Source organism: Bufo gargarizans, unplaced genomic scaffold (genome assembly GCF_014858855.1).
Source record: "Bufo gargarizans isolate SCDJY-AF-19 unplaced genomic scaffold, ASM1485885v1 original_scaffold_1918_pilon, whole genome shotgun sequence".
Taxonomy (NCBI): domain Eukaryota; kingdom Metazoa; phylum Chordata; class Amphibia; order Anura; family Bufonidae; genus Bufo; species Bufo gargarizans.
Genome location: NW_025334568.1, coordinates 860 through 26,056, shown reverse-complemented (window position 1 = coordinate 26,056; position 25,197 = coordinate 860). Strand labels below are relative to the sequence as shown.

The following is a 25,197-nucleotide window of genomic DNA, read 5'->3' as shown; positions in this document are numbered from 1 at the left end:
GCAGTGATCTCCAACTTCTGTGAAACTACAACTCCCAGCCTGCACATCCTGAGAGTTGTAGTTGCACAAGTGGAGTTTTCTATGTAAGAACACTGTACTACAAGTTGGGGTGTATGTACGCCCATCCTATTACCAAAACGAGCGCAAGCTCTGCAGGAGAATAGAGCTGATCCGTGACAGTGCTGCAGCGCCCTCTGATGGCAGGATCTGTAAATGACACAAGGCACAATGTACCAAATCATCTGAAGGGTTAATATAAAATAATCCAACGCTCATTGCGTTAATATTCACCCCCTGTCAGCTGTTGGGGGGCACTGTCGGTGTGAGCGGCCTTCAGGCTGTATAGCCGTGCTAAGTCCCCGATGTCCGGCAGGGCGGTATAACACACGCGTGTGTATATTTATACAAATAGGCGACAACTCGATTAAAGGAGCCGCCATCCGTTTTTACACATTAAGTTTATTTCAGGGACACTAGCCGCCGCAGCGTGAAGGGTGCTCTACACGGCAGGACCAAACAAATTAGCGGCAGGGGTCTGCGATCAGGGATAACACCGATCGCAGACATTTAACCCCTCAGATGCCTTGGTCTATTGCAACCACAAGATCTGTGGCGGGTTTTTCTGGGAGTGCTGCGCTCTTGGAATCCAAATGGCTCCCACACGGGACGATCAGGTGGATGTTCCTTCCTTGTGGTAGCCTCAGTTCCTCGGAAGGATCCAAACAGGGAATACGTGCGTGCACATTTCCGACACGGTATTATCACTAATGCTTCCTTCTTTCCTCCGCAGAGAGATGGCTGCAACGTGGGAAAGCTGTGGGACGCAGTTCATGCTTAAAGTCTCTCGCTTCATCTTCGTTCTTCTGCCATCCGGAAATCCTGGGCCCCTGACGTCGCTGACGTGATCCCACATTCATCAATATATCTCCTCAGTGAATTTAGGCCTCATGCACACGACCGTGTCCATGCGCCGTCCACATTCTTTTTGCAGATCCACTGACTTCAATGGGTCCGTGGTACTGCATTTGCCAACATATTCTATCTTTTTACGGATGCGGAAAACAGATGAATCACTCCGTAAAAATATAGAACATGTGAACATTTGGTGGCAAAATGCGGACCACAAAGTTAATGTGTCCACCAAAAACAGAAAACAGATGCAACACGGACATCCACGTTTTGCGGACCACACGGTTCGTGTGCACGAGGCCTGAGATGAAGGCTCAGACGGGCCGAAACGCGTCCGGATGTATGTTATAACCTACAATACAAGAATATTACCAACTACAGCGAGTGGCGGGGAATTCTTTCTACTGTATAGGGTTAATAGAGCAGTCTGTGTCTGGTCCGCACCGCATAGAACAAGTCCGATATTTGTCTGCAAAGTGCATACCGCCGCAACTAATGCACATGGAGAGCGTCCATATTCTGCGAATCCATGGTTTTCAGGCCGCAGAACGGACATGGTCATGTGCACGAGGCCAAATACCGCCATTCAATGATTAAATAACACTTAACACTTACATATAGTAAAGAAATGATACTGCCATATAGTAATCAAACATTTACACCATACAGTGATGTAGGTTGCAAATAATATCTGCATACAGTGACCAAATAATGCCTTTATATAGTGATCAAATTATACCGCAATATCACAATATAGAGATTAAACAAAAATGCCACATATTTTATCTAATAATGCCAACATATAGTAATCAAGTAATACTAACGTATAGTGTTCAAACAATACCATTTAGTGATCAAATGATATGCCATGCAGTGAGTTAATAATATAGCCATATAGTGATACAAATACAATTATGAAATAATACCACTATCTATAGTGACATACTGTATAAAGAAGAAATTATACTGCCATGTAGTTAACAAATATTACCAGTACCACCATATTATGAGCAAATAAAGCCACCATATAGTGATCAAATTATATGGCCATATGGTAGACAAATAATACCACCAAATAGTAAGCAAATACTATCGTTTTACAGTGAAAAAATAATACCACAATATGGTGATCAAACCAATTATATCTCCACACATGATCACATTATACCGCCAAATAGTGATCAGATATTAATGTTCTACTGATTAAATACAATTTCCCTAAAATGATTAAAAATACTGCCAAATAGTGAGCAAATAATAGCAATATATAAAACATACTGCTCTATAGTGATCAAACAATATTGTCCTTTATAGTGTTGTGGCAGCACAACATCAGCGTCTGCCTGAGCCTCGTCTTTCTCCGCCAGCACAGGAAAAACGTAAAACACTGGTCTTTGTAAATGACCCCCAGTATGTTCAGTCAAGGGGATACTAAGCATTTGAAGAGGAGTGCTGCGGTTTCCTCAATACCAATTAAATAATACCACTGTATACTTAGCAAATAATACCGCCATATAGTAATCAAATCATACTTCCATAAGGTCTTCAAATTATACTGAAATAAGGTAAATAATTATTACCACCAATTGTTAGGCAAATACCTCCATGCAGTGAGGACATAATACAGTATAGTGAATAAATTCTACCGCCATATAGTGGTCAAATGTTATTGCCATACAGCCAAATAATAATATTGCCATACATCCTCATAGATTGTAAGCTCTTGCGAGCAGGGCCCTCACTCCCAGTGATTCAGTTCTATATTAGCCAGTTGTGATGTATTTTGATTTGAACCTTCTGAATTGTAAAGAGCTGCAGTATATGGCGGCACTATATATAAAGATTATTAGTGATTAAATAACTGCCCTCCGCATAAAGTGACCCTAACAGCGGTGCTATCTGTAGAATTAGCTGCGGTCTCGCCTCTCTGCGGTGCCCCTTTGGCACACCCTAGGGCCAGCCCTGCCTCTCACCCCTTTAGCCTGTGACATACTGAGCGGTATGCGCTGTCTGAGGGGGAGAAGGCAGCCGCCATCATGGATGATGTGAGGCTATTACAAGCATCTCCCTGGTCAGCACTTCTCCTCCTCAGCACGACATATGGTCAGCGGAGCCGCGGCCGCCCCCTCGTCACGGCTTATATTAATGGAAAGACACTTATCACCTCCAGATCACCACCAAAGCGGGAGGGAACCCGACCCCCCTCTATATATAATCAGCCACGTACCGCTCTGCCGCCAGGGATGATGGGAGTAGTATGTGTGAGATTATAAACTCATGGGTGAGGGATGATGGGAGTGATACGAATGTGGACGCGTTATGATGCTCCTGCAGAGAGTGATGATGGGAGTTATACTTTGTGTGAGATTACCACCGGTCAGATTTGTCCTTTGGGTTTGTGGAGAGCAGGGTGACAACTGACAACCCGTCTGGGAGCTGCGGCCATATTAGAGGTCACGGTGTGTAATAATGTCATCACTGTCGTCTCACAGCTTCACCGCAGCCCGCCGTGTACCTGACCCTGTGACCCGTCATTAGCGCTGAGTGAAGCGGGCGCAGGGGGTCACATATTATTAGTGTATAGGCATGTATAGGGCGTGCCCCTCATATGTAAGTGATGGGGCCGCCCTGACACCTCTCTGATATGAGTGCCCAGCTGGTGGGAGCAGTAAACACTGAGCGGACAGCGCTGTATACGGCCTGCGGGGGGCGCACCACCTGCATATGTCATCACTGGCCTCCTCATTAACTCATTACATGCCAGGGCTTCCCAGATGGCTTCACTTCCAGAGATGGACTGGACATAGACCATACAGAGAAATTTCCCGGTGGGCCAATTCTCAAGGGGCCATCTGAGCCGTCCTCACAGCTGCTGGCCGGGTACATAACGGTCTGATGCTCTGAGCATTAATTAATGCAAGGAGCACCAGGTACTTATGCCCCTGGCCGCAGGTGCCCTCCAGTGATACAGATGAATTCTGTGGCATAGGTGGCAGTACATTGTGTTTTACTGTGGTACCTGGTTCTGCTGGGGCGGTATATTGTGCTGCACTGTGGTATCTGGTTCTGCTGGGGCAGTATATTGTGCTGCACTGTGGTATCTGGTTCTGCTGGGGCAGTATAGTGTGCTGCACTGTGGTATCTGGTTCTGCTGGGGCAGTATATTGTGCTGCACTGTGGTATCTGGTTCTGCTGGGGCAGTATAGTGTGCTGCACTGTGGTATCTGGTTCTGCTGGGGCAGTATAGTGTGCTGAACTGTGGTATCTGGTTCTGCTGGGGCAGTATATTGTGCTGCACTGTGGTATCTGGTTCTGCTGGGGCAGTATAGTGTGCTGCACTGTGGTATCTGGTTCTGCTGGGGCAGTATATTGTGCTGCACTGTGGTATCTGGTTCTGCTGGGGCAGTATAGTGTGCTGCACTGTGGTATCTGGTTCTGCTGGGGCAGTATAGTGTGCTGAACTGTGGTATCTGGTTCTGCTGGGGCAGTATATTGTGCTGCACTGTGGTATCTGGTTCTGCTGGGGCGGTATATTGTGCTGCACTGTGGTATCTGGTTCTGCTGGGGCAGTATATTGTGCTGCACTGTGGTGTCTGGTTCTGCTGGGGCAGTATATTGTGCTGCACTGTGGTATCTGGTTCTGCTGGGGCAGTATATTGTGCTGCACTGTGGTATCTGGTTCTGCTGGGGCGGTATATTGTGCTGCACTGTGGTGTCTGGTTCTGCTGGGGCAGTATATTGTGCTGCACTGTGGTATCTGGTTCTGCTGGGGCAGTATATTGTGCTGCACTGTGGCATCTGGTTCTGCTGGGGCGGTATATTGTGCTGCACTGTGGTATCTGGTTCTGCTGGGGCAGTATATTGTGCTGCACTGTGGTATCTGGTTCTGCTGGGGCGGTATATTGTGCTGCACTGTGGTATCTGGTTCTGCTGGGGCAGTATATTGTGCTGCACTGTGGTATCTGGTTCTGCTGGGGCAGTATATTGTGCTGCACTGCGGTATCTGGTTCTGCTGGGGCAGTATATTGTGCTGCACTGTGGTATCTGGTTCTGCTGGGGCGGTATATTGTGCTGCACTGTGGTATCTGGTTCTGCTGGGGCAGTATATTGTGCTGCACTGTGGTATCTGGTTCTGCTGGGGCAGTATATTTTGCCAATATCCTATTTATTGTAATAGTCCCTTTCAATGATGTCATCAGCAGGGGGCGGGTCTGTGACAACCTCTCAGACATGATATACAGGCAGGTTGTCAGCAGTAAAAGATGTTCCTGTAGTATAAGGTGTGTGGGTCTCATGTCTGATCACATGTCATTATATCAGTGATGTCATCAGCAGGGGGCGGGGCTGTGACTACCTCTCAGACAGGATATACAGGCAGGTTGTCAGCAGTAATAGATGTTCCTGTAGTATAAGGTGTGTGGGTCTCATGTCTGATCACATGTCATTATATCAGTGATGTCATCAGCATGGGGCGGGGCTGTGACAACCTCTCAGACATGATATACAGGCAGGTTGTCAGCAGTAAAAGATGTTCCTGTAGTATAAGGAGTGTGGATCTCATGTCTGATCACATGTCATTATATCAATGATGTCATCAGCAGGGGGCGGGTCTGTGACAACCTCTCAGACATGATATACAGGCAGGTTGTCAGCAGTAAAAGATGTTCCTGTAGTATAAGGTGTGTGGGTCTCATGTCTGATCACATGTCATTATATCAGTGATGTCATCAGCAGGGGGCGGGGCTGTGACTACCTCTCAGACAGGATATACAGGCAGGTTGTCAGCAGTAATAGATGTTCCTGTAGTATAAGGAGTGTGGATCTCATGTCTGATCACATGTCATTATATCAGTGATGTCATCAGCAGGGGGCGGGGCTGTGACTACCTCTCAGACATGATATACAGGCAGGTTGTCAGCAGTAATAGATTAATACTATAATGTAAGGTGTATAACAGACGCTGTTGTCCTCAGGGCACAGGACGCGTTTCATTCCCTTTGAGGTTTCGTCTCATGAAGTTCAGGACGTTTCTCGGGTTACAGATAGGAAATGTCAGCTCCGCGGCCTCTGCTGCTCCAGATGCTCCACATTCCTCATGCACTTAATGTTCCCCAGTACAGGACACATTGCAGTCTACGCTGCGCACCGTGGGAGAAGACAAGGAAACCGATGGCTGCCTGCAGGACACCAGGAGCGGTGAAATGCTGTGAGGAGTGAGTCTGGAGGTATACAGTTTTGTCTGCAGCATCTCAATAATAAATAATTTAAAGGGATTCTCCACAGTGGGAAAGGAGGTTTTCTGTCTCCAGCAGTCTGTGCACCTAGAACTAAATCTACACTAACTGGTGTAAATTGTGTACTACATGTACTGTACTGCCCTCTACCTGTACTACATGCACTGTACTGCCCTCTACCTGTACTACATGTACTGTACTGCCCTCTACCTGTACTACATGCACTGTACTGCCCTCTACCTGTACTACATGTACTGTACTGCCCTCTACCTGTACTACATGCACTGTACTGCCCTCTACCTGTACTACATGTACTGTACTGCCCTCTACCTGTACTACATGCACTGTACTGCCCTCTACCTGTACTACATGCACTGTACTGCCCTCTACCTGTACTACATGTACTGTACTGCCCTCTACCTGTACTACATGCACTGTACTGCCCTCTACCTGTACTACATGCACTGTACTGCCCTCTACCTGTACTACATGTACTGTACTGCCCTCTACCTGTACTACATGTACTGTACTGCCCTCTACCTGTACTACATGCACTGTACTGCCCTCTACCTGTACTACATGTACTGTACTGCCCTCTACCTGTACTACATGCACTGTACTGCCCTCTACCTGTACTACATGTACTGTACTGCCCTCTACCTGTACTACATGCACTGTACTGCCCTCTACCTGTACTACATGTACTGTACTGCCCTCTACCAGTACTACATGTATTGTACTACCCTCTACCTGTACTACATGCACTGTACTACTCTCTACCTGTACTACATGTACTGTACTGCCCTCTACCTGTACTACATGTATTGCTACTTGTACTACATTTACTGTACTGCTCTCTACCTGTACTACATGTACTGTACTGCTCTCTACCTGTACTACATGTATTGTACTGCCCTCTACCTGTACTACATTTACTGTACTGCTCTCTACCTGTACTACATGTACTGTACTGCCCTCTACCTGTACTACATGTATTGTACTGCCCTCTACCTGTACTACATTTACTGTACTGCTCTCTACCTGTACTACATGTACTGTACTGCCCTCTACCTGTACTACATGTACTGTACTACCCTCTACCTGTACTACATGTACTGTACTGCCCTCTACCTGTACTACATGTATTGTACTGCTCTCTACCTGTACTACATGTACTGTACTTGCCCTCTACCTGTACTACATGTACTGTACTGCTATCTACCTGTACTACATGCACTGTACTGCTCTCTACATGTACTGTACTGCTCTCTACCTGTCCTACATCACAGATAACAGAGGTAACTTTGAGTACAAATAATGTAGTAGATGTTGTCTGCAGTCCTACGTAACACCACACATAATGTAGTATTTGTGTCTTGTAGTCCTATGTAACACAACAGATAATGTTGTTTTTGTGTCTTGCAGTCATATATAGCACCACAGATCATATAGTAGTTGTGACCTACAGTCCTATGTAACGCCACAGATCATGCAGTAGTTGTGATCTGCAGTCCTATGTAACACCACACATCATAAAATTGTGACCTGCAGTCCTATGTAACAGCACAGATCATGGAGATGTGACCTGCAGTCCTATGTAACATTTAGTTTACTCTGGTGTAGTTACAGTATTGCTGGTGTTTTGCACCGTTCTCCATTGACCTATAGCCCGCGTCTTCAGGTGAAGTATAAGACATCTTGGGGGGCGGGGGGTCCCTCAGGGGATATTTTTAGGCGCAGCTTTCGTCCACAGTTGTCAGGACTTGGGTTACGCGCTGGGATCTTGGCCTCCGTCCTCGGGAGATTATCCCAGATATATTTTTAATAAATTGTCTTATGTTTCCTCCTTGTGAGACAGAACATTCCGGAGACTCTCATGTCTATATATGAGCAGGCTGAGAATAGCGCCGGGGCCCCGGCCGACAACTCTCCGTACAAATAACAGGGGACGGCGGCAGCAGCGACAACACGGCAACCGCTGCCCCAGACCTGTGTACCACAGGGGAGAGCGGACAATGGTAATGCAAGGGAGAGGGAGGATCCACTGATAGCAGCCAATCAGGTTACAGCTAACATTAGAGCTGGAGTCTGATTGGTTGCTATGGGATAAATGAGGAATAAGAGCTGGAGTCTGATTGGTTGCTATGGGATAAATGAGGAATGAGAGCTGGAGTCTGATTGGTTGCTATGGGATAAATGAGGAATACGAGCTGGAGTCTCATTGGTTGCTATGGGATATATGAGGAATGAGAGCTGGAGTCTGATTGGTTGCTATGGGATAAATGAGGAATGAGAGCTGGAGTCTGATTGGTTGCTATGTGATAAATGAGGAATAAGAGCTGGAGTCTGATTGGTTGCAGTGTGATAGATGTGGAATAGGAGCTGGAGTCTGATTGGTTGCTGTGTGATAGATGTGGAATAGGAGCTGGAGTCTGATTGGTTGCTGTGTGATAGATGTGGAATAGGAGCTGGAGTCTGACTGGTGGCTGTGGGATAAATAAGGAGTAAGATCTGGAGTCTGATTGGTTTCTATGGGATAAATGAGGAATACGAGCTGGAGTCTGATTGGTTGTTGTGTGATAGATGTGGAATAGGAGCTGGAGTCTGATTGGTTGCTATGTGCAAATGTGGAATAGATGCAGGAGTCTGATTGGTTGCCAGGGTCCAGTTAAGAGATAAGAGCTTAAATCTGACTGGTTGCCATGGCTGGTAATGGAAAATAAGGACTGATATCTGATTGGCTGCTTTGGGATAAAGAGCTGTTCTCACATTGGTTGGTCCCTAAAAATATGACCTGAAATTTGATTGGTTGCTATGGGAGCAAATGAGAAATAAGGGCTAAAATCTGATTGGTCGCTATAGTCCTAATAAACAATAAAAGCTGCCGGTAAGGCACAGTTCACACCAGCGTTTCCCGTTCTGATCTTCAGAAGAACTTGAAAACAAAGAAAAAAACGGATCCTGAGCATCCATCATTCACATTTCCGTCTAGGATCTGTTTTTATAGAAGGAAAAAAAAGTCCTGCATGGCGGCTAACGATGGAAAACCAAATGTGCAGAAGAGATGCGCAGGATCCGTTTTTTTGTATAGGTTCCGTTTTTTTTTCTGTTCTTCTGAAGAATCATAAGAACAGTGATGTGAACTCTCCCTAAAACGAGTGTAAGCTCTGCGGGAGAGCGAGGCTGGTCAGGGACAGCTCTGGAGCTCCCTCCGGTGGCACGGCGTTTTAGGGGGAGTTCACACAATATTTGCTATACGCCTCCCACTGATTTCAATGGGAAAAAGATGTGCTCATTTACATGGGGTGTTTCTTTTTCTTGCTCGCAATTTTTAAAAACCACATTCCGCCTCAAATCCGCATCGAAAGTTTGGCTGTATAGCCGTGCTAAGCCGCCGATGTCCGGCAGGGCGGTATAACGCGTGTGTATATTTATACAAACAGGCGACAACTCGATTAAAGGAGCAGCCATCAGTTTTTACACCTTTATTTCGGGGACACTGGCGGCCGCAGCGTGAAGGGCGCCCTACACGGCCGGACCTAATAAATTAGCGGCAGGGGTCGGTGGCTCTCATTATTAGAGGGTTTAGCGTAATGAGGACCCCCCAGGGCAGTGATGCTGGCTCACCCGGAATCATGGCCGCACACACCGTCACCCCCATCATCCGGAGACTGGCGCAATCCCTTTGCTGCTGGATGCACTTCCTTTGACTTCTATGGGGTGAGGCTGTGAAGGTAGTGACCAATGTCACCCGCCATACTGCGCCTCTGTACTCCGTCCTCACCGAGCCGTTAATTTATTCTGGTCCTGTGGATGCAGGCCGCGCCCTCCGGGGTAATACACATTATGTGCACCTCAGCGCCGCCATCTTCCCGTCTGCGGCTTATTCCTGGGTCGTCATAAAAACCTTAAAAACACAAAGGAAACAGATTAAAAAAAGCAACCGAAGCCCATAATGTACAGCAAGGAAACATAATGGATCTCACCCTTATACTCTAGTCACATCAAGAGCAGCATTCACAATTCTAATACTCCAGTAACAACCAGAGCTGCATTCACAATTATTTTACTCCAGTCACAACCAGAGCTGCATTCCATTTTTTTTAATACTGCAATCTAATCCAAAGCTGCATTTACAATTGGTATATTCCAGTTCATTACACAACTGCATTCACAATTACTATACTCCAACTGCATCCAGAGCTACAGCCACAACTTTTTATACTTTAGTCACACCCAGAGCTGCAGTAACAATTCTTATTAAACTCCAGTCACACCTAACAATTCTTATACTCCAGTCACACTCAGAGCTGCAGTAACAATTATTATATTCGTCACACCCAGAGCTGTAGTAGCAATAATTATATTCCCTGTCACACCCAGAGCTGTAGTACCAATTATTATACTCCAGTCACATCCAGAGCTGTAGTAACAATTATTATACTCTCTATCACACCCAGAGCTGCAGTAACAATGATTATACTCTGTATCAAGCCCAGAGCTACAGTAACAATTCTTATACTCCAGTCACACCCAGAGCTACATTCTCAGTTCTTATTCTACAGTCACAACCAGAATTACTTTCACAATTATTGTACTCCAGTCACATGCAGTTCTGCACTCCCAATGATTTCACAATGTTTTTTTTGCTCAGTTTTACACCTTATTCACACCCAGAGCTGCACTCACAATTAGTTTTTTGCTCAGTTTGCTCCTCATTAAAATTGCAGTTTTCCAGTTTTCTCCATGAATCGTGGCAAGAACTGTGACACAGCTGCACCTGCTGAAGGACCTACAGGTGGTCACATGACCTCTAAGGGCTGTTTCACACGAGCAGATGCCGTGCGTGACACCCGCTGCGTGACTGACAGCCAAGCCCGGCTCCGGACAGCAGAGACACGGAGAGTAACATGATTGATAATGCTCCGTGCTTCTCTGTGACCTCTTTACTATGAAATCACAGAGAGATAAAGCTGTCACCGTGATTTCGTAGTAAAGAGATCACAGAGAGGCGCGGAGCGTTATCAGTCATGTTACTGCTCCGTGTCTCTGCTGTCCGGAACGGGGCTTGGCTCTCATTCACGCAGCGGATGTCACGTACGGCATCCGCTCGTGTGAAACAGCCCTAAAGGTCCTCAAGGGACAGGAGGGAGGAGGAGCCGCTGGGAGGATCTGGTGCCTGACATCAGGGGGCTTTAGGGGTCCGCCCTGGGTCCATGCCCTATTTGCAAATCGTGAATACTGTGTGCCTCAATTTTACTTTTATATATATTGGCTATCTATAGCCCGTGATTGGCACCTGAACGCTGAGTACCAGAGTGCGGTTCTCATATCTCTTCTAATTATTTAGGGGGTCCGCCCTGGGCCATTATTTTGGGGTCCGCCCTGGGTCATTATTTAGGGGGTCCCCCTGGGTCATTATTTAGGCGGTCCCCCCTGGGCCATTTTTTAGGGGGTCCCCCCTGGGCCATTATTTAGGGTGTCTGCCCATGGTCATTATTTAGGGGGTCCGCCCTGGGCCATTATTTAGGCGGTCCACCCTGGGCCATTATTTAGGGGGTCCATCCTGGGCCATTATTTAGGGGGTCCATCCTGGGCCATTATTTAGGGGGTCCATCCTGGGCCATTATTTAGGGGGTCCATCCTGGGCCATTATTTAGGGGGTCCCCCCTGGGTCATTATTCATTATTTGGGGGATTCCGCCCTGGGCCATTATTTAGGGGGTCCGCCCTGGGTCATTATATAGGGGGTCCGCCCTGGGCCATTATTTAGGGGGTCCGCCCTGGGCCATCATTTAGGGGGTCCGCCCATTATTTAGGAGGGTCCCCCCTGGGTCATTATTTAGGGGGTCCCCCCTGGGTCATTATTTAGAGGGTCCATCCTGGGCCATTATTTAGGGGGTCCGCCCTGGGTCATTATTTAGGGGGTCCATCCTGGGCCATTATTTAGGGGGTCCATCCTGGGCCATTATTTAGGGGGTCCATCCTGGGCCATTATTTAGGGGGTCCGCCCTGGGCCATTATTTAGGGGTCCGCCCTGGGTCATTATTTAGGGGGTCTGCCCTGGGTCATTATTTAGGGGGTCCGCCCTGGGTCATTATTTAGGGGGTCCGCCCTGGGCCATTATTTAGGGGGTCCCCCCTGGGCCATTATTTAGGGGGTCCGCCCTGGGCCATTATTTAGGGGGTCCCCCTGGGCCATTATTTAGGGGGTCCCCCTGGGCCATTATTTAGGCGGTCCGCCCTGGGCCATTATTTAGGGGGTCCGCCCTGGGCCATTATTTAGGGGGTCCCCCCTGGGCCATTATTTAGGGGGTTCCCCCTGGGTCATTATTTAGGGGCTCCGCTCTGGGTCATTATTTAGGGGGTCCACCATGGGTGATTTATGGGTGTTAATTTGTGCCACGGACTCATTGTGGATTCTGGTAGAAATTAGTGGCACGGAAAAGTTCCAGCATGGCAGGGTAAGGCCTCATGCACACGAACGAATTTTCTTTCCATGTCCGTTCCTTTTATTTTTTTACGGACCATATACGGAACCATTAATTTCAACAGGTCTGCAAAAAAAAAAACGGAAGGTACTCCGTGTGCATTCCATTTCCGTATGTCTGTATTTCCGTTCCGCAACTGTTCTGTTAGGGTCGGCTGTTCCATTCCGCAAAATACAGAATGCACACGCACGTCATCCATATGTTTTGCGGACCGCAAAATACATACGGTCATGTGCATGAGGCCTAAGGAGAAGAGGGAGGTCTGGGAGGAGTGTAAGGCCTATGGTCTATGTAGTCCACCACTGCAGAGCCGTGCACAGGTCCTCCCTCACCAGGCGGGGGCGCTGTACATCCACTACTGCTCCTCATTACTGCTGCTGAGCAAAGGGAACCTACTTTTGTGGTGACGGTTTCTCGAGTCTTCAGCCGCAGCTTGTTGACTTGGGACTCGGCGATGTCCGCCCGCTCCTCGGCCTCCTCCAGTTCGTGCTGGACCCTTCTGCACTTAGACAAGTGGGTGTTGGTACTTTCTTCCTGCAGACAGTAAAGAAAACATGAAAGGGTTAATCAGCGGCATCAATACATAATGCTGAGCAAGTACTGATCCTGAATGACATAATCTACTCTAGTCACATCCAGAGCTGAATTCACAATTCTTATTCTCCAGTCACAGCCAGAGCTGCACTCATGGTTTAAAACCGCAGTCACATCCAGAGCTGTGCTCAGTATTCCACCACTACAGGAGCTTTCACTGCCGCCTGCTGCCGATACAGCATACGTGTAGTGATGTAGAAAGCCAGTCATTAATAATCTCCAAATGCAGTGTAATAAAGCATCAGGTAATTAAGCTACTGCGTGCAGCTCTCTGTGCAACTGTATACTAAAACAATGTGAATTGTGAATGCAGCTCTGGATGTGAATGGATTATAAAAGATAATGTAACTGCAGAATTTGAATAGCAGATCTGATTGTAACAAGATGATCTAATTGCAGAATTAAGATTGCAGCTCTGGATGTGATTGGACTATAAGCCATAAGGTAACAGCAGAATTATTATTGCAGCTTTGGATGTGACTGGACTATAAAACATAATGTACCAGCAGAATTATGAATTCAGCTCTGGATGTGACTGGATTGTAAAACGCGATGCAACTGCAGGATTATGATAGCAGCTCTGAATGTAACTAGCCTATGAGACATGATGTAATTGTAGAATTATTATTGCAGCTCTGGATGTCACTGGATAAGACACAATGTAGCTGCACAGTTATGAATGCAGCTCTGGATGTGACTGCAGTATAAACTGTGGTCTAATGCAGGAATAGTAAAAGCAGTTAGTGAACGTTCCTGAAGATTTAACCCCTGAGATGCTGTTCAGTGGAGTCTTCTGAAGCTGTGGGTCCCCTCACTGCTCGTACTCACCGCCTCCTCGGTCAGCCTCTTGTAGGCCTTCACTTTCAGCTGCAGCTTATCAACCAGATCCTGGAGCCTCATATTGTTCTTCCTGTCCTCCTCAGCCTGAAGAAAAGGAGGAGAACGATAATAAGACGTCCTGAAGGAGAATAAAAAAAGATCCCCGAAATATATCTTACCTGGAAGGAGAGCTCCTTCACCCGTCTCTCAAACTTCCTCATGCCCTTAATGAAATCTGCACTTCTCCTCTGCTCCAAATCCAACTCTGACTCCAGTTCTCTCACCTGCAGGACAAGAAGGGAGTAGTGAGATGGAAGAAGAAGCAGCCCACAGGGGGCGGTTTTAGTGCACTTATACACTTGTACATAGGAGGCGGTATTATAGTAGTTATATTCCTGTACATAGGAGGCAGTATTATAGTAGTTATATTCCTGTACATAGGAGCAGTATTATAGTAGTTATATTCCTGTACATAGAGGCAGTATTATAGTAGTTATATTCTTGTACATAGGAGGCAGTATTATAGTAGTTATATTCTTGTACATAGAAGCAGTATTATAGTAGTTATATTCCTGTACATAGGAGCAGTATTATAGTAGTTATATTCCTGTACATAGGAGGCAGTATTATAGTAGTTATACTCTTGTACATAGGAGCAGTATTATAGTAGTTATATTCTTGTACATAGGAGGCAGTATTATAGTAGTTATATTCTTGTACATAGGAGGCAGTATTATAGTAGTTATATTCTTGTACATAGGAGCAGTATTATAGTAGTTATATTCTTGCACATAGGAGCAGTATTATAGTAGTTATATTCTTGTACATAGGAGGCAGTATTGTAGTAGTTATATTCTTGTACATAGGAGGCAGTATTATAGTAGTTATATTCTTGTACATAGGAGGCAGTATTATAGTAGTTATATTCTTGTACATAGGAGCAGTATTATAGTAGTTATATTCTTGTACATAGGAGGCAGTATTATAGCAGTTATATTCCTGTACATAGGAGCAGTATTATAGTAGTTATATTCTTGTACATAGGAGCAGTAGTATAGTAGTTATATTCTTGTACATAGGAGCAGTATTATAGTAGGTATATTCTTGTACATAGATACTGTATTATAGTAGTTATATTCTTGTACATATGAGCAGTATTATAGTAGTTATATTCTTGCACATAGGAGCAGTATTATAGTAGTTATATTCCTGCACATAGATACTGTATTATAGTAGTTATATTCTTGTACATATGAGCAGTATTATAGTAGTTATATTCTTGTACATAGAGGCAGTATTATAGTAGTTATATTCTTGTATATAGGAGCAGTATTATAGTAGTTATATTCTTGCACATAGGAGCAGTATTATAGCAGTTATATTCTTGTACATAGGGGGCAGTATTATAGTAGTTATATTCTTGTACATAGGAGCAGTATTATAGTAGTTATATTCTTGTACATAGGAGGCAGTATTATAGTAGATATATTCTTGTACATAGGAGCAGTATTATAGTAGATTATATCTTGTATCATAGGAGCAGTATAGTAGTTATATTCTTGTACATAGGAGCAGTATTATAGTAGTTATATTCTTGTACATAGGAGCAGTATTATAGTAGTATATATTCTTGTACATAGGAGCAGTATTATAGTACTGTAGTTATATTCTTGTACATAGGAGCAGTATTTATAGTAGTTATATTCTTGTACATAGGAGCAGTATTATAGTAGTATATTCTTGTACATAGGAGCAGTATTATAGTAGATATATTCTTGTACATAGGAGCAGTATTATAGTAGTTATATTCTTGTACATAGGAGCAGTATTATAGTAGTTATATCTTGTACATAGGAGCAGTATTATAGTAGTTATATTCTTGTACATAGGAGCAGTATTATAGTAGTTATATTCTTGTACATAGGAGCAGTATTATAGTAGTATATTCTTGTACATAGGAGCAGTATTATAGTAGTTATATTCTTGTACATAGGAGCAGTATTATAGTAGTTATATTCTTGTACATAGGAGCAGTATTATAGTAGTTATATTCTTGTACATAGGAGCAGTATTATAGTAGTATATTCTTGTACATAGGAGCAGTATTATAGTAGTTATATTCTTGTACATAGGAGCAGTATTATAGTAGTTATATTCTTGTACATAGGAGCAGTATTATAGTAGTTATATTCTTGTACATAGGAGCAGTATTATAGTATATATTCTTGTACATAGGCGCAGTATTATAGTAGTTATATTCTTGTACATAGGAGCAGTATTATAGTAGTTATATTCTTGCTACATAGGAGCAGTATTATAGTAGTTATATTCTTGTACATAGGAGCAGTATTATAGTAGTTATATTCTTGTACATAGGAGCAGTATTATAGTAGTTATATTCTTGTACATAGGAGCAGTATTATAGTAGTTATATTCTTGTACATAGGAGCAGTATTATAGTAGTTATATTCTTGTACATAGGAGCAGTATTATAGTAGTTATATTCTTGTACATAGGAGCAGTATTATAGTAGTTATATTCTTGTACATAGGAGCAGTGTTATAGTAGTTATATTCTTGTACATAGGAGCAGTATTATAGTAGTTATATTCTTGTACATAGGAGCAGTATTATAGTAGTTATATTCTTGTACATAGGAGCAGTATTATAGTAGTTATATTCTTGTACATAGGAGGTAGTATTATAGTAGTTATATTCTTGTACATAGGAGGCAGTATTATAGTAGTTATATTCTTGTACATAGGAGGCAGTATTATAGTAGTTATATTCTTGTACATAGGAGCAGTATTATAGTAGTTATATTCTTTTAAATTAGGGGGGGGTAGTATTATATCAATTATTCTCTGCTACTTACTCTAGCCTCCAGCTTCTGAAGTTGTTTCTTGCCACCCTTCAGAGCCAACTGTTCAGCTTCCTCCAGACGCAGCTGAAGATCCTTTACAGACTGATCCAGATTCTTCTTCATCCTCTCGAGGTGGGCACTGGTGTCTTGCTCTTTCTTCAGTTCCTCAGCCATCATAGCAGCCTGAAAGTTTTAAAGGACAATAATTGACGTTAAAGTGGCCAGTAATAGACAGTTTATAACTCCATTGTGTAAGAATCAAAACAAGTCTTACATCAGTGATGGCTTTCTTTGCTTTCTCCTCAGCGTTTATGGCCTCCTTGGTCACGTCCTCAATATCCCCTTGGAGTTGTGAGATATCAGTCTCCAACTTCTTCTTGGTGGTGATGAGACTTGTGTTCTGGTGAAAAAAACCATCACAATTAAAAGTCACCCCATGACGCCAGAGCTAGACAAGGGGGCGCTATCTTGGTCACTAACCACCATTCAACAAGTTTTTATGAAGATGGAGACAATCACAGCATTGTGAACACATCACTGAAGGATCTGGAGGTGCACCAGTAATGAAGTCACTGGGAATCATCCTGACCTATGTGTAATACATTGTGAAGTCATCCCTGTACCTGAGAGTGCAGGAGCTGAACGCGCTCAGTGGCATCCAGGAGCTCTTGTTCCGCCACCTTCCTGGACCTCTCGGTCTGTTCTAGAGAAGCTCTCAGCTCTTCGATCTCGGCCAGCATCAGGTTGTTTCTACGTTCAGCAATGGCAAGCTGTTCCTTGAGGTCCTCCTGACTACGGAGAGCATCATCAAGCTGGATCTGAGCATCCTATCAGGAGAGAAAGGACAAGAATGTCCATCAGTTACAAGCTTGTCTCTGTGGCTGAGATCTACAGGGTTCTGCCTTCATGATTTTTCATGAAGAGCTGTGATGACTGAACTAGACTTAACCTCAGAGGAGCTAAGCTTATCGTCAGTGGTCAACCATCCAAGAAAGAGGGTAGTACCATACTGCATTTATTGTGGGGACAACTGTGAGCCGGACATAATTTACTATGATAGAGATTATAACTATATTAGGTGATCGAGTAGTCACCATCCTCTACCCTGAATACTGCATGGACACATGAGATTTACCTTGAGTTGTCCCTGAACGGTCCTCAGGTATTTCTGAGCCTCTGCTGCGAGGCGGTTCGAGTGACTGAGCTGTATCTCCATCTCGTTCAGGTCACCCTCCATCTTCTTCTTAATTCTGATTGCCTCATTCCTGCTTCTTATCTCAGAGTCCAGGGCCGACTGCATGGTCTCAATGGTCCTCTGGTAATTCCTCTTCATCTGGTCGATCTCCTCGTCTTTCTCTGCCACCCTGCGCTCAATGTCAGCCTTCACTTGGGTGAGTTCCAGCTGGATGCGAAGGATCTTGGCCTCTTCGTGCTCCAGAGCTGCCTTCAAGTGTGAAATAGGGGGTCAGTTATATAATATCACATCAACTCAATAGCATCATGGGGGTTAAAGGAGCATGAAAAGAACACGTGAGCGAAATCCTGGTTCTATCCTTACAGACATTGGGGTCCAGTGGTGGACTCATTTACCATAAAGTTAGAAGATAACATTGGTAGGGTGTGGGATCCCCAATAATTGCAGACAAAAGGGGACCAGTCCTTAGTAAAGCCACCTACCCCCTTTGCCTCTACTCAGAATTCTTCAGAGGAACCATTTGTCACAATGGTGCTGTGCCAGAGTAGTCTTCATGGGTCTGTATAACCCATTAATGAGGTTTAACAGAGCCATTGACTCACAATCAGCACTACTGCAACACAATTGCAGTGGCTCAATGGGTTTTCATGGTGACAGGGTCTAACAGGATACCTGTCAGCCCAGGGATGACTGGCATAATACACTGTAATACATAAGTATTACAGTGCATTATGCTAGTGATGAAGCTTCCTAGCCCCATACTGGGAAAAGGAACTTAAAATGTTTAAAAATATATAATGCAAAGACAAAACTAAATTCCGCCACAACACTATTTCCCAATAAAAATAATTTATTAGATGTCAAAATAAAAATACTATACAAAATGATGGCTTTTGGAATGTGACAAATGAACAAAATCACATCATCCTTAAGGAGTTGGAGGACTTCACCGCCCTCTTCCTGAGGAGAGACAGTACTGCAGCCATAATCCACTGTAGTACTAGTCAGAAGTTACCTCGGCTTCCTCTAGTGAAGCCTGCATTTCACTCTTCTCCATCTCGACTTGCTTCTTGGCCTTCTCCAGCTCGTGAATGGTCTTACTGCTCATGACCACCTGCTCAGTGAGGTCCGAGATCTCCTCTGTGTAAGATGATAAGATGCATGATGAGGGTATTTCCCACAATTCCTAGTTCTACAGACCAGATGTGATGGTTGCCCACCCTTGGGTGTTGTACTCACGCTGCAGGTTCTTGTTTTCCCTCTTTATCGTCTCCAGTTGGTCCAGGGTCTCCTCATAAGCATTCTTCATTTTAAAGAGTTCTGTACTCAAAGATCTGGATTCTTTCAAAGAGGATTCAAGTTCAGACTGAGATTCCTCGTACTTCTGGCGCCACTCAGCCAGAATCTAAACATGGGGAGGAGAATTACAACCAAGATCATATTATAACCTCTGAGCTCTGACCTATTATCTCAGATTCTCACCTCAAATGTCATATTATTTAAGAGTCCTGAACATCTGTTATCACACAGCCAAGGCGTATTATCTCACATTCTGACCTCATATCTGACATTACAGCACAGCCTTTACTTATTATATCACGTCCTGACATCTTATCTGATGTTATCACCTAGTCCTGACTTATATCTCACGTCCTGACCTGTTGTCTGATGTTATCACACAGCCCTGACTTATTATCTCACGTCCGACCTGTTATCTGATGATATTACACAGCTCTGACTTATTATCTCACGTCTTGACCTATTATCTGATGTTATCACACAGCTCTGACTTATTATCTCACGTCTTGACCTATTATCTGATGTTATCACACGGCTCTGACTTATTATCTCACGTCCTGACCTGTTATCTGATGTTATCACACAGCCCTGACTTATTATATCACATCCTGACATCTTATCTGATGTTATCACCTAGTCCTGACTTATATCTCACGTCCTGACCCCTTGTCTGATGTTATCACACAGCTCTGACTTATTATCTCACGTCTTGACCTATTATCTGATGTTATCACACAGCTCTGACTTATTATCTCACGTCCTGACCTGTTATCTGATGTTATCACACAGCCCTGACTTATTATCTCACGTCCTGACCTCTTATCTGATGTTATCACACAGCCTTTACTTATTATCTCACGTCCTGACCTGTTATCTGATGTTATCACACAGCCTTTACTTATTATCTCATGTCATTACCTCTTACTGATCTGATCACACCGTCCTAACTTATTATCTCACGTCATTACCTCTTACTGATGTTATCACACAGCCCTGACTTACTATCTCACTTCTTTACCTCTTATCTCAGATCCTGGCTATTTTTTCAGCATTCTGACTCCTGACTTACTATCTCACCCCTGCCATCTTTTACATTGCCCAGGCCTATCATATCAGAGTCCAGGCCTATTATATCAGAGCCCAGGCCTATTATTACAGATGTTATCTCACAGGTCTGCATTTTCATCTTAAAGCTATGACTTAAGGTGACCATACACATTAGAAAGCTTCAGAACCCTTGTTCAGCAAACAGTTTTTCCTCCCACTTTCTCCATAATCATACGAGTGCCCAATGGATCAGGCATTGTGAACTCCACCATGCCCCATCCATCCTTCATCACGAGACCATTAGGGCTCCCCACACACATTAGATGGTTGGATGATCCCACCTACACCAGCTAGTTTGGACCCTTTGCATGTAATATGTGTCCAGCTTTATAATGTCAGATTTGATCTCCTCAGTTTACACATTTGGATACCTTGTCAAAGTTCCTCTGCTTTTTGTCCAGAGCAGCAGCCAGGGAGTTTGCCCTCTCCACATCGATCATTAAGTCTTCCACCTCTCCCTGAAGCCTCTGCTTTGTCTTCTCCAGGGAGGCACACTTAGAATTCACAGCCTCAATGTGTTCCTCTGCCTCCTGGAGGCGCTGTGCCAACTTCTTCCTAAAGAGCAGTATGGATCATTGTCATCACTGGTCCATGTTGCTGTATATTGCAGGTTACATTGTATTTCCTCTACTTTTATGATGTATATACTGAATTATACTGCTCTAACCGCTGAGACTCCCAACAAGATACTGCATTCACACACACTACATATCAGTATGCTGCAGGCTCTCTGACTGGAAGCATTTACATTAGTGATGAATGTGACGTCAGCTTCTCTAGATTCATATTATGCATTATACTGCTCTACCCGTGGAGACTCCCAGCAAATAGACTTTCAGCAGTGTACTTCATATATGCTGTATAATCCATACTGCTCTAACCATTGAGACTCCTGACAACAGCACCTTAAATCCAATAGTATCCAGAATTTAACTTTACAAATGCCTATACCAGTTATAATATTAAGGAGTGCTTACTTGGCTTCTTCCAGCTCCTCAGTGCGCTGAATGGCATCAGTCTCATATTTTGTCCTCCATTGCGCCACTTCACCGTTGGCCTTTGACAAAGATCTCTGTAGCTCTGATTTGGCCTCCTGCTCCTCTTCATATTGTTCCCTCAGGAGATCACAGTCATGACGAGATGACTGCAAGCTGTGAGCCAAGGCATTTTTGGCCTGGTGGAAGGAAAGGATCAGAGAAGAGCAGCAATTAGATGAGTCGCAAGAGCGGCAATTAGAGGTTATAGTCTACACCCATTCCTCCATCTCACCTTCACTTCTTCCTCCAGACTTCTCTTCAGCTGCTCCATCTGCTGGGTGAAAGCTTGTTTCGATCTGGTCAGCTGAGACAGCAGAGACTCCTTCTCTTCCAGCTGTCGAGCCAGCTCACCTGAAATCAAACACAGGGCATGAAATTCTAGTGTCTGTCATCCCCCAATCCTCTTGAGCCCACTAGCATAAGCCTGTGCCTACCACCATAAGTCTGGGCACACCACCATATGTCTGGGCACACCACCATATGTCTGGGCACACTACCATATGTCTGGGCCCACCACCATAAGCCTGAGCCCACCACCATATGCCTGGGCACACCACCAAATGCTTGGGCACACCACTATAAACCTGACCCCATTACCATAGGCCTGAGCCCACCATCATAAGCCTCAGCCCACCACCATAAGCCTGAACCCACCACCATAAGCCTGAGCCCACCACCATAAGCCTGGGCACACCACCATAAGCCTGGGCCTACCACCAAAAACCTGAACCCATCACTATAAGCCTGGGCCCACCACCATAAGCCTGGGCACACCCCCATATGCCTGAGCCCACCACCGTAAGCCTGAGCCCACCACCATAAGCCTGAGCGCACCACCATAAGCCTGAGCCCACCAACATATGCCTGGGCACACCATCATATGCTTGGGCAAACCACCATATGTCTGAGGCCACCACCATAAGCCTGGGCACATCACCATAAGCATGAAACCACCACCATATGCTTGGGCAAACCACCATGTACATGGGCCCATCACCATAAGCCTCAGCCCACCACCATTTGTCTGGGAACACCACCATAAGCTTTGGCACACCACTATATCACTGGGCCCACCACCATAGGCCTGGGCACACCACCATAAGCCTGAGCCCATCACCATATTTCTGGGCACACCACCATAAGCCTGGGCACACCACCATATGCCTGAGCCCATCACCATAAGCCTGAGCCCACCACCATAAGCCTGAACCCACCAACATATGCCTGGGCACACCACCATATGCTTGGGCAAACCACCATATGTCTGAGGCCACCACCATAAGCCTGGGCAAATCACCATAAGCCTGAAACCACCACCATAAGCCTGAGCCCACCAGCATAAGCCTGGGCACACCACCATATGCCTGAGCTCATCACCATTAGCCTCAGCCCACCACCATAAGCCTGTGCCCACCACCATAAGCCTGTGCCCACCACCATAAGCCTGTGCCCACCACCATAAGCCTGAGCCCACCAGCATAAGCCTGGGCACACCACCATAAGCCTGGGCACACCATCATATGCCAGAGCTCATCACCATAAGCCTCCGCCCACCACCATAAGCATAAGCCCACCACCATAAGCATGAGCCCAGCACCATAGGCATGAGCCCACCACCATAAGCCTTGGCACACCAATATACTGTAAGCCTAAGTTCCGGCTCCATGACTGGCACAAGTATGGTATTTTTACCTGTTTCGGTCTGGAGACGAGCCTTGGCCATGGTGAGATCAGCCACCGACCTTTGGTTCTCCTCAGTCTTGGACTTGAATTCGCTCAGTTGGTCTTCTAGGGTGCGGCAGATCTTCTCCAGGTTCACCTAAGAGGTTGTCAGATTCGGAAGAGACGTTTAGAGGCAAATATTCCTTACAAATTCTAGCTCGTCATTGTTCGCAGCCCGCAGACCAATCAGAACCCATAAAAAAATTTCACTTTAACATTGGTCTCTTTGGGCAACTGAATGAATATTTTAGTAGTGTTACATGAGGCCCTTTAACTACATTCAGCCCACAGAGGTAGCAGAGGCGACTTTGTCATTTGGCAACAAGGTCTTGCAATGTGTGATCTTTGTCTTTCCATAGGACTACATTTGAACCTACTGCACTTAAAGGGGCAGAAGAGTGATCCAGTAGGCCGGTGTCCCAGTGACTAGAGTCCTGCCCCATGGTCAGCTGTTTGCTGAGGGATCCACTGAGCTGGGGCACCCCTGCCCTGCTGGGATGCTGTGTATTACAACAAGTCACTGAGGTAAATGTCTAGCTGTCCTCCAGAGTACAATAACCCCCAATATTAACCCCAATAGGGTATGAAAAAGAGACATCCTGTGATGATCACAAACTCATCTCTGCTACATCCATACAATTCAAATGGACATAACTCACTTACTGCAGCAGGTAAGTTTCATCATTGTATCATAAAGAGTGCTGTAACTTCAATCCTGTTTTTCCATTTTAAATATATCTGCTTGATGTTAGTGAATGGAAACACTTCTTCCTGACCTAGTCTGACTCCAACAACTAAGGGTTTGTTACAATGTATCAGTCTGGGTAATCCTCTGTGGTCTATGTACAGCTCTTCAGCCTATCCTGATAATGTGTTACAATGTATCAGTCTGGAGTCCAGGCCATATAGTTCATATAAGATACAACTGTAACAAAACCTCAGCTGTGAGAAATATTAGGTCTGGATAGATTCTGGGTATAAACAAGACTCAATGACTGCAAGCAGAGATCTTGAACTCTAAAACACCCAGCCTTATTGCTGAACTTTCCATAATACATTGACAAAGCTTTATTTACAGGAGACTGGCCCTTTAATGCCCCCCTTGTACTCTTCGCACTCCACACTGCCCCCCGGTGGTCACTGCCGGTCTCCCCTGTCCTGACCTTAGACTTTGTCATGGACTCCAGGTTGCTGTTGATGTCATCGATCTCCATCCTCATCTCGCTCTTCTCCTTTTCCAGCTTCTGCTTCACGCGCTGCAGGTTGTCGATCTGCTCCCCGAACTCGGCGGCGCTGTCGGCGTGCTTCTTGCGCAGTGCCGCCACTGTGGCTTCATGCTGCAGGGAGACCTCCTCCAGATCCCTGCGCATCTTCTGGAATTCGGTCTCCCTCTTCTTGTTGAGCTCCAGCTGAGTAGCGGTCACCCCCCCGGCCTCCTCCAACCTCTCGCTGATCTCTTCCAGCTCCCGGGACAATTCCGATCGCTGCTTTTCGGCCTTGGCCCTGAGTCGCCCTCTCAGATTCAATCTCCTCCTCGAGTTCTTCAATACGAGACTAGAATATAATAATCGGGGGCAGATGTGTCAATGACGACCATAAAGCGGGATATGACGTCACATTTTAAAAGGATATCAATGACCATAAAGCAGTATATGATGTCACATTTTAACCACTTAAGGACCACAGGTTTATACCCCCCTAGTGACCAGGCCCTTTTTTACAAATCGGCACTCCACAACTTTAGCGGTTTATTGCTCGGTCATGCAACTTACCACTCAAATTAATTTTACCTCCTTTTCTTCTCACTAATGGAGCTTTCATATGGTGGTATTTCATTGCTGCTGACATTTTTACTTTTTTTGTTATTAATCGAAATTTAACGATTTTTTTGCAAAAAAATGACATTTTTCACTTTCTGCAGTAAAATTTT

The 25,197-nt window shown here is 45.0% G+C and overlaps 1 pseudogene; it reads right to left on the bottom strand.

Moving 5' to 3' along the window:
- Positions 1 to 9,613: 9,613 nt before the first annotated feature.
- On the bottom strand, positions 9,614 to 24,821 carry LOC122923786 (annotated as a pseudogene).
- Positions 24,822 to 25,197: the final 376 nt, after the last annotated feature.